We start from the raw sequence: 10,000 nt of genomic DNA, 5'->3' as shown, positions 1-10,000 counted from the left end.
CATGATTTTGGTGTTTTGGCTTGATTTTGTGGCTTGGTGGTGATTTTGGTGAAAAACGAAAATGTTGGTTTTGGAAAACTGGCTGGACTCAATCCTCACAAATGCCTTCAAAGTGATGTGGGAGAAGTTTGGGATCAAAAGGAATTGATCTTGACATGGTTGGTGCATAGCCAAGTTCCATGATTTTGGTGTTTTGGCTTGATTTTGTGACTTGGTGGTGATTTTGGTGAAAAAGGAAAATCATGGTTTTGGAAAACTGCCTGGACTCAATCCTCACAAATGCCTCCAAAGTGATGTGGGAGAAGTTTGGGATCAAAAGGAATTGATCTTGACATGGTTGGTGCATAGCCAAGTTCATGATTTTGGTGTTTTGGCTTGATTTTGTGGCTTGGTGGTGATTTTGGTGAAAAACGAAAATGTTGGTTTTGGAAAACTGGCTGGACTCAATCCTCACAAATACCTTCAAAGTGATGTGGGAGAAGTTTGGGATCAAAAGGAATTGATCTTGACATGGTTGGTGCATAGCCAAGTTCATGATTTTGGATTTTTGGCTTGATTTTGTGGCTTGGTGGTGATTTTGGTGAAAAACGAAAATGTTGGTTTTGGAAAACTGGCTGGACTCAATCCTCACAAATGCCTTCAAAGTGATGTGGGAGAAGTTTGGGATCAAAAGGAATTGATCTTGACATGGTTGGTGCATAGCCAAGTTCATGATTTTGGTGTTTTGGCTTGATTTTGTGGCTTGGTGGTGATTTTGTTGAAAAACGAAAATCATGGTTTTGGAAAACTGGATGGACTCAATCCTCACAAATACCTTCAAAGTGATGTGGGAGAAGTTTGGGATCAAAAGGAATTGATCTTGACATGGTTGGTGCATAGCCAAGTTCCATGATTTTGGTGTTTTGGCTTGATTTTGTGACTTGGTGGTGATTTTGGTGAAAAACGAAAATCATGGTTTTGGAAAACTGGCTGGACTCAATCCTCACAAATGCCTCCAAAGTGATGTGGGAGAAGGTTGGGATCAAAAGGAATTGATCTTGACATGGTTGGTGCATAGCCAAGTTCATGATTTTGGTGTTTTGGCTTGATTTTGTGGCTTGGTGGTGATTTTGGTGAAAAACGAAAATCATGGTTTTGGAAAACTGGTTGGACTCAATCCTCACAAATGCCTCCAAAGTGATGTGGGAGAAGTTTGGGGTCAAAAGGAATTGATCTTGACATGGTTGGTGCATAGCCAAGTTCATGATTTTGGATTTTTGGCTTGATTTTGTGGCTTGGTGGTGATTTTGGTGAAAAACGAAAATGTTGGTTTTGGAAAACTGGCTGGACTCAATCCTCACAAATGCCCTCAAAGTGATGTGGGAGAAGTTTGGGATCAAAAGGAATTGATCTTGACATGGTTGGTGCATAGCCAAGTTCCATGATTTTGGTGTTTTGGCTTGATTTTGTGACTTGGTGGTGATTTTGGTGAAAAAGGAAAATCATGGTTTTGGAAAACTGGCTGGACTCAATCCTCACAAATGCCTCCAAAGTGATGTGGGAGAAGTTTGGGATCAAAAGGAATTGATCTTGACATGGTTGGTGCATAGCCAAGTTCATGATTTTGGTGTTTTGGCTTGATTTTGTGGCTTGGTGGTGATTTTGGTGAAAAACGAAAATGTTGGTTTTGGAAAACTGGCTGGACTCAATCCTCACAAATGCCTTCAAAGTGATGTGGGAGAAGTTTGGGATCAAAAGGAATTGATCTTGACATGGTTGGTGCATAGCCAAGTTCATGATTTTGGATTTTTGGCTTGATTTTGTGGCTTGGTGGTGATTTTGGTGAAAAACGAAAATGTTGGTTTTGGAAAACTGGCTGGACTCAATCCTCACAAATGCCTTCAAAGTGATGTGGGAGAAGTTTGGGATCAAAAGGAATTGATCTTGACATGGTTGGTGCATAGCCAAGTTCATGATTTTGGTGTTTTGGCTTGATTTTGTGGCTTGGTGGTGATTTTGGTGAAAAACGAAAATCATGGTTTTGGAAAACTGGCTGGACTCAATCCTCACAAATACCTTCAAAGTGATGTGGGAGAAGTTTGGGATCAAAAGGAATTGATCTTGACATGGTTGGTGCATAGCCAAGTTCCATGATTTTGGTGTTTTGGCTTGATTTTGTGACTTGGTGGTGATTTTGGTGAAAAACGAAAATCATGGTTTTGGAAAACTGGCTGGACTCAATCCTCACAAATGCCTCCAAAGTGATGTGGGAGAAGTTTGGGATCAAAAGGAATTGATCTTGACATGGTTGGTGCATAGCCAAGTTCATGATTTTGGTGTTTTGGCTTGATTTTGTGGCTTGGTGGTGATTTTGGTGAAAAACGAAAATCATGGTTTTGGAAAACTGGCTGGACACAATCCTCACAAATGCCTCCAAAGTGATGTGGGAGAAGTTTGGGATCAAAAGGAATTGATCTTGACATGGTTGGTGCATAGCCAAGTTCATGATTTTGGATTTTTGGCTTGATTTTGTGGCTTGGTGGTGATTTTGGTGAAAAACGAAAATGTTGGTTTTGGAAAACTGGCTGGACTCAATCCTCACAAATGCGTTCAAAGTGATGTGGGAGAAGTTTGGGATCAAAAGGAATTGATCTTGACATGGTTGGTGCATAGCCAAGTTCCATGATTTTGGTGTTTTGGCTTGATTTTGTGACTTGGTGGTGATTTTGGTGAAAAACGAAAATCATGGTTTTGGAAAACTGGCTGGACTCAATCCTCACAAATGCCTCCGAAGTGATGTGGGAGAAGTTTGGGATCAAAAGGAATTGATCTTGACATGGTTGGTGCATAGCCAAATTCATGATTTTGGATTTTTGGCTTGATTTTGTGGCTTGGTGGTGATTTTGGTGAAAAACGAAAATGTTGGTTTTGGAAAACTGGCTGGACTCAATCCTCACAAATGCCTTCAAAGTGATGTGGGAGAAGTTTGGGATCAAAAGGAATTGATCTTGACATGGTTGGTGCATAGCCAAGTTCCATGATTTTGGTGTTTTGGTTTGATTTTGTGACTTGGTGGTGATTTTGGTGAAAAACGAAAATGTTGGTTTTGGAAAACTGGCTGGACTCAATCCTCACAAATGCCTCCAAAGTGATGTGGGAGAAGTTTGGGATCAAAAGGAATTGATCTTGACATGGTTGGTGCATAGCCAAGTTCATGATTTTGGTGTTTTGGCTTGATTTTGTGGCTTGGTGGTGATTTTGGTGAAAAACGAAAATCATGGTTTTGGAAAACTGGCTGGACTCAATCCTCACAAATGCCTTCAAAGTGATGTGGGAGAAGTTTGGGATCAAAAGGAATTGATCTTGACATGGTTGGTGCATAGCCAAGTTCATGATTTTGGATTTTTGGCTTGATTTTGTGGCTTGGTGGTGATTTTGGTGAAAAACGAAAATGTTGGTTTTGGAAAACTGGCTGGACTCAATCCTCACAAATGCCTTCAAAGTGATGTGGGAGAAGTTTGGGATCAAGAGGAATTGATCTTGACATGGTTGGTGCATAGCCAAGTTGATGATTTTGGATTTTTGGCTTGATTTTGTGGCTTGGTGGTGATTTTGGTGAAAAACGAAAATCATGGTTTTGGAAAACTGGCTGGACTCAATCCTCACAAATGCCTCCAAAGTGATGTGGGAGAAGTTTGGGATCAAAAGGAATTGATCTTGACATGGTTGGTGCATAGCCAAGTTCATGATTTTGGTGTTTTGGCTTGATTTTGTGGCTTGGTGGTGATTTTGGTGAAAAAAGAAAATCATGGTTTTGGAAAACTGGCTGGACTCAATCCTCACAAATGCCTCCAAAGTGATGTGGGAGAAGTTTGGGATCAAAAGGAATTGATCTTGACATGGATGGTGTATAGGCAAGTTCATGATTTTGTGACTTGGTGGTGATTTTGGTGAAAAACGAAAATGTTGGTTTTGGAAAACTGGCTGGACTCAATCCTCACAAATGCCTTCAAAGTGATGTGGGAGAAGTTTGGGATCAAAAGGAATTGATCTTGACATGGTTGGTGCATAGCCAAGTTCATGATTTTGGATTTTTGGCTTGATTTTGTGGCTTGGTGGTGATTTTGGTGAAAAACGAAAATGTTGGGTTTGGAAAACTGGCTGGACTCAATCCTCACAAATGCCTTCAAAGTGATGTGGGAGAAGTTTGGGATCAAAAGGAATTGATCTTGACATGGTTGGTGCATAGCCAAGTTCTTGATTTTGGTGTTTTGGCTTGATTTTGTGGCTTGGTGGTGATTTTGGTGAAAAACGAAAATCATGGTTTTGGAAAACTGGCTGGACTCAATCCTCATAAATGCCTCCAATGTGATGTGGGAGAAGTTTGGGATCAAAAGGAATTGATCTTGACATGGTTGGTGCATAGCCAAGTTCCATGATTTTGGTGTTTTGGCTTGATTTTGTGACTTGGTGGTGATTTTGGTGAAAAACGAAAATGTTGGTTTTGGAAAACTGGCTGGACTCAATCCTCACAAATGCCTTCAAAGTGATGTGGGAGAAGTTTGGGAGCAAAAGGAATTGATCTTGACATGGTTGGTGCATAGCCAAGTTCCATGATTTTGGTGTTTTGGCTTGATTTTGTGACTTGGTGGTGATTTTGGTGAAAAACGAAAATCATGGTTTTGGAAAACTGGCTGGACTCAATCCTCACAAATGCCTCCAAAGTGATGTGGGAGAAGTTTGGGATCAAAAGGAATTGATCTTGACATGGTTGGTGTATAGCCAAGTTCATGATTTTGTGACTTGGTGGTGATTTTGGTGAAAAACGAAAATGTTGGTTTTGGAAAACTGGCTGGACTCAATCCTCACAAATGCCTCCAAAGTGATGTGGGAGAAGTTTGGGATCAAAAGGAATTGATCTTGACATGGTTGGTGCATAGCCAAGTTCATGATTTTGGATTTTTGGCTTGATTTTGTGGCTTGGTGGTGATTTTGGTGAAAAACGAAAATGTTGGGTTTGGAAAACTGGCTGGACTCAATCCTCACAAATGCCTTCAAAGTGATGTGGGAGAAGTTTGGGATCAAAAGGAATTGATCTTGACATGGTTGGTGCATAGCCAAGTTCATGATTTTGTGACTTGGTGGTGATTTTGGTGAAAAACGAAAATCATGGTTTTGGAAAACTGGCTGGACTCAATCCTCACAAATGCCTCCAAAGTGATGTGGGAGAAGTTTGGGATCAAAAGGAATTGATCTTGACATGGTTGGTGTATAGCCAAGTTCATGATTTTGTGACTTGGTGGTGATTTTGGTGAAAAACGAAAATGTTGGTTTTGGAAAACTGGCTGGACTCAATCCTCACAAATGCCTCCAAAGTGATGTGGGAGAAGTTTGGGATCAAAAGGAATTGATCTTGACATGGTTGGTGCATAGCCAAGTTCATGATTTTGGATTTTTGGCTTGATTTTGTGGCTTGGTGGTGATTTTGGTGAAAAACGAAAATGTTGGTTTTGGAAAACTGGCTGGACTCAATCCTCACAAATTCCTTCAAAGTGATGTGGGAGAAGTTTGGGATCAAAAGGAATTGATCTTGACATGGTTGGTGCATAGCCAAGTTCCATGATTTTGGTGTTTTGGCTTGATTTTGTGACTTGGTGGTGATTTTGGTGAAAAACGAAAATCATGGTTTTGGAAAACTGGCTGGACTCAATCCTCACAAATGCCTCCAAAGTGATGTGGGAGAAGTTTGGGATCAAAAGGAATTGATCTTGACATGGTTGGTGCATAGCCAAGTTCATGATTTTGGATTTTTGGCTTGATTTTGTGGCTTGGTGGTGATTTTGGTGAAAAACGAAAATGTTGGTTTTGGAAAACTGGCTGGACTCAATCCTCACAAATGCCTTCAAAGTGATGTGGGAGAAGTTTGGGATCAAAAGGAATTGATCTTGACATGGTTGGTGCATAGCCAAGTTCCATGATTTTGGTGTTTTGGCTTGATTTTGTGACTTGGTGGTGATTTTGGTGAAAAACGAAAATGTTGGTTTTGGAAAACTGGCTGGACTCAATCCTCACAAATGCCTTCAAAGTGATGTGGGAGAAGTTTGGGATCAAGAGGAATTGATCTTGACATGGTTGGTGCATAGCCAAGTTCATGATTTTGGATTTTTGGCTTGATTTTGTGGCTTGGTGGTGATTTTGGTGAAAAACGAAAATCATGGTTTTGGAAAACTGCCTGGACTCAATCCTCACAAATGCCTCCAAAGTGATGTGGGAGAAGTTTGGGATCAAAAGGAATTGATCTTGACATGGTTGGTGCATAGCCAAGTTCATGATTTTGGTGTTTTGGCTTGATTTTGTGGCTTGGTGGTGATTTTGGTGAAAAACGAAAATCATGGTTTTGGAAAACTGGCTGGACTCAATCCTCACAAATGCCTCCAAAGTGATGTGGGAGAAGTTTGGGATCAAAAGGAATTGATCTTGACATGGTTGGTGCATAGCCAAGTTCATGATTTTGGTGTTTTGGCTTGATTTTGTGGCTTGGTGGTGATTTTGGTGAAAAACGAAAATGTTGGTTTTGGAAAACTGGCTGGACTCAATCCTCACAAATGCCTTCAAAGTGATGTGGGAGAAGTTTGGGATCAAAAGGAATTGATCTTGACATGGTTGGTGCATAGCCAAGTTCATGATTTTGGATTTTTGGCTTGATTTTGTGGCTTGGTAGTGATTTTGGTGAAAAACGAAAATGTTGGGTTTGGAAAACTGGCTGGACTCAATCCTCACAAATGCCTTCAAAGTGATGTGGGAGAAGTTTGGGATCAAAAGGAATTGATTTTGACATGGTTGGTGCATAGCCAAGTTCTTGATTTTGGTGTTTTGGCTTGATTTTGTGGCTTGGTGGTGATTTTGGTGAAAAACGAAAATCATGGTTTTGGAAAACTGGCTGGACTCAATCCTCACAAATACCTTCAAAGTGATGTGGGAGAAGTTTGGGATCAAAAGGAATTGATCTTGACATGGTTGGTGCATAGCCAAGTTCCATGATTTTGGTGTTTTGGCTTGATTTTGTGACTTGGTAGTGATTTTGGTGAAAAACGAAAATCATGGTTTTGGAAAACTGGCTGGACTCAATCCTCACAAATGCCTCCAAAGTGATGTGGGAGAAGTTTGGGATCAAAAGGAATTGATCTTGACATGGTTGGTGCATAGCCAAGTTCATGATTTTGGTGTTTTGGCTTGATTTTGTGGCTTGGTGGTGATTTTGGTGAAAAACGAAAATCATGGTTTTGGAAAACTGGCTGGACACAATCCTCACAAATGCCTCCAAAGTGATGTGGGAGAAGTTTGGGATCAAAAGGAATTGATCTTGACATGGTTGGTGCATAGCCAAGTTCATGATTTTGGATTTTTGGCTTGATTTTATGGCTTGGTGGTGATTTTGGTGAAAAACGAAAATGTTGGTTTTGGAAAACTGGCTGGACTCAATCCTCACAAATGCCTTCAAAGTGATGTGGGAGAAGTTTGGGATCAAAAGGAATTGATCTTGACATGGTTGGTGCATAGCCAAGTTCCATGATTTTGGTGTTTTGGCTTGATTTTGTGACTTGGTGGTGATTTTGGTGAAAAACGAAAATCATGGTTTTGGAAAACTGGCTGGACTCAATCCTCACAAATGCCTCCGAAGTGATGTGGGAGAAGTTTGGGATCAAAAGGAATTGATCTTGACATGGTTGGTGCATTGCCAAGTTCATGATTTTGGATTTTTGGCTTGATTTTGTGGCTTGGTGGTGATTTTGGTGAAAAACGAAAATGTTGGTTTTGGAAAACTGGCTGGACTCAATCCTCACAAATGCCTTCAAAGTGATGTGGGAGAAGTTTGGGATCAAAAGGAATTGATCTTGACATGGTTGGTGCATAGCCAAGTTCCATGATTTTGGTGTTTTGGCTTGATTTTGTGACTTGGTGGTGATTTTGGTGAAAAACGAAAATGTTGGTTTTGGAAAACTGGCTGGACTCAATCCTCACAAATGCCTCCAAAGTGATGTGGGAGATGTTTGGGATCAAAAGGAATTGATCTTGACATGGTTGGTGCATAGCCAAGTTCATGATTTTGGTGTTTTGGCTTGATTTTGTGGCTTGGTGGTGATTTTGGTGAAAAACGAAAATCATGGTTTTGGAAAACTGGCTGGACTCAATCCTCACAAATGCCTTCAAAGTGATGTGGGAGAAGTTTGGGATCAAAAGGAATTGATCTTGACATGGTTGGTGCATAGCCAAGTTCCATGATTTTGGTGTTTTGGCTTGATTTTGTGACTTGGTGGTGATTTTGGTGAAAAACGAAAATCATGGTTTTGGAAAACTGGCTGGACTCAATCCTCACAAATGCCTCCGAAGTGATGTGGGAGAAGTTTGGGATCAAAAGGAATTGATCTTGACATGGTTGGTGCATTGCCAAGTTCATGATTTTGGATTTTTGGCTTGATTTTGTGGCTTGGTGGTGATTTTGGTGAAAAACGAAAATGTTGGTTTTGGAAAACTGGCTGGACTCAATCCTCACAAATGCCTTCAAAGTGATGTGGGAGAAGTTTGGGATCAAAAGGAATTGATCTTGACATGGTTGGTGCATAGCCAAGTTCCATGATTTTGGTGTTTTGGCTTGATTTTGTGACTTGGTGGTGATTTTGGTGAAAAACGAAAATGTTGGTTTTGGAAAACTGGCTGGACTCAATCCTCACAAATGCCTCCAAAGTGATGTGGGAGAAGTTTGGGATCAAAAGGAATTGATCTTGACATGGTTGGTGCATAGCCAAGTTCATGATTTTGGATTTTTGGCTTGATTTTGTGGCTTGGTGGTGATTTTGGTGAAAAACGAAAATGTTGGGTTTGGAAAACTGGCTGGACTCAATCCTCACAAATGCCTTCAAAGTGATGTGGGAGAAGTTTGGGATCAAGAGGAATTGATCTTGACATGGTTGGTGCATAGCCAAGTTGATGATTTTGGATTTTTGGCTTGATTTTGTGGCTTGGTGGTGATTTTGGTGAAAAACGAAAATCATGGTTTTGGAAAACTGGCTGGACTCAATCCTCACAAATGCCTCCAAAGTGATGTGGGAGAAGTTTGGGATCAAAAGGAATTGATCTTGACATGGTTGGTGCATAGCCAAGTTCATGATTTTGGATTTTTGGCTTGATTTTGTGGCTTGGTGGTGATTTTGGTGAAAAACGAAAATGTTGGGTTTGGAAAACTGGCTGGACTCAATCCTCACAAATGCCTTCAAAGTGATGTGGGAGAAGTTTGGGATCAAAAGGAATTGATCTTGACATGGTTGGTGCATAGCCAAGTTCTTGATTTTGGTGTTTTGGCTTGATTTTGTGGCTTGGTGGTGATTTTGGTGAAAAACGAAAATCATGGTTTTGGAAAACTGGCTGGACTCAATCCTCATAAATGCCTCCAATGTGATGTGGGAGAAGTTTGGGATCAAAAGGAATTGATCTTGGCATGGTTGGTGCATAGCCAAGTTCCAAGATTTTGGTGTTTTGGCTTGATTTTGTGACTTGGTGGTGTGCCAAGAATCATGAAATTTTCAAAGTGGTGGTTTTTGAGTTTTGTTGGTTGGAAAGTGTCACAAATGCATGCAGAATGAGGTCTAGAAAGTTTGGTATCAAAACCAAGCCATGATGTGGTTTTGAATTTTTGAAATGTTGGAAAATAGAGGGTTTTGAAAAAAATTCATGAAAATTCGAAACCTTGGCCAATCCTAACGAAACTTGGTGGGCACCTTCTTGATATTATTATGGAATGGACTGGAAAAAATCACGCAAAAATACGGTGTCTAGATACGTTTTTCCATTTTTCCCGATTTTCCACATTTCGGGTCTTTGGAAAAATAAAAAAAATACTTCCCCATGTCGAAAAATTCTAATTTTTTGCAGGCAATGTTGTACCATTTTTATGAGGATCCCTGCAAAAAATCTCGTGAAAATTCGTTCTCTAGGTCCCAAAACAGAACTTATGTCTGCTCAA

Source organism: Phaseolus vulgaris, chromosome 9 (assembly GCF_051622355.1).
Source record: "Phaseolus vulgaris cultivar YP4 chromosome 9, ASM5162235v1, whole genome shotgun sequence".
Taxonomy (NCBI): domain Eukaryota; kingdom Viridiplantae; phylum Streptophyta; class Magnoliopsida; order Fabales; family Fabaceae; genus Phaseolus; species Phaseolus vulgaris.
The sequence above is the reverse complement of the archived record's forward strand: the minus strand, read 5'-3'. Positions refer to the sequence as shown.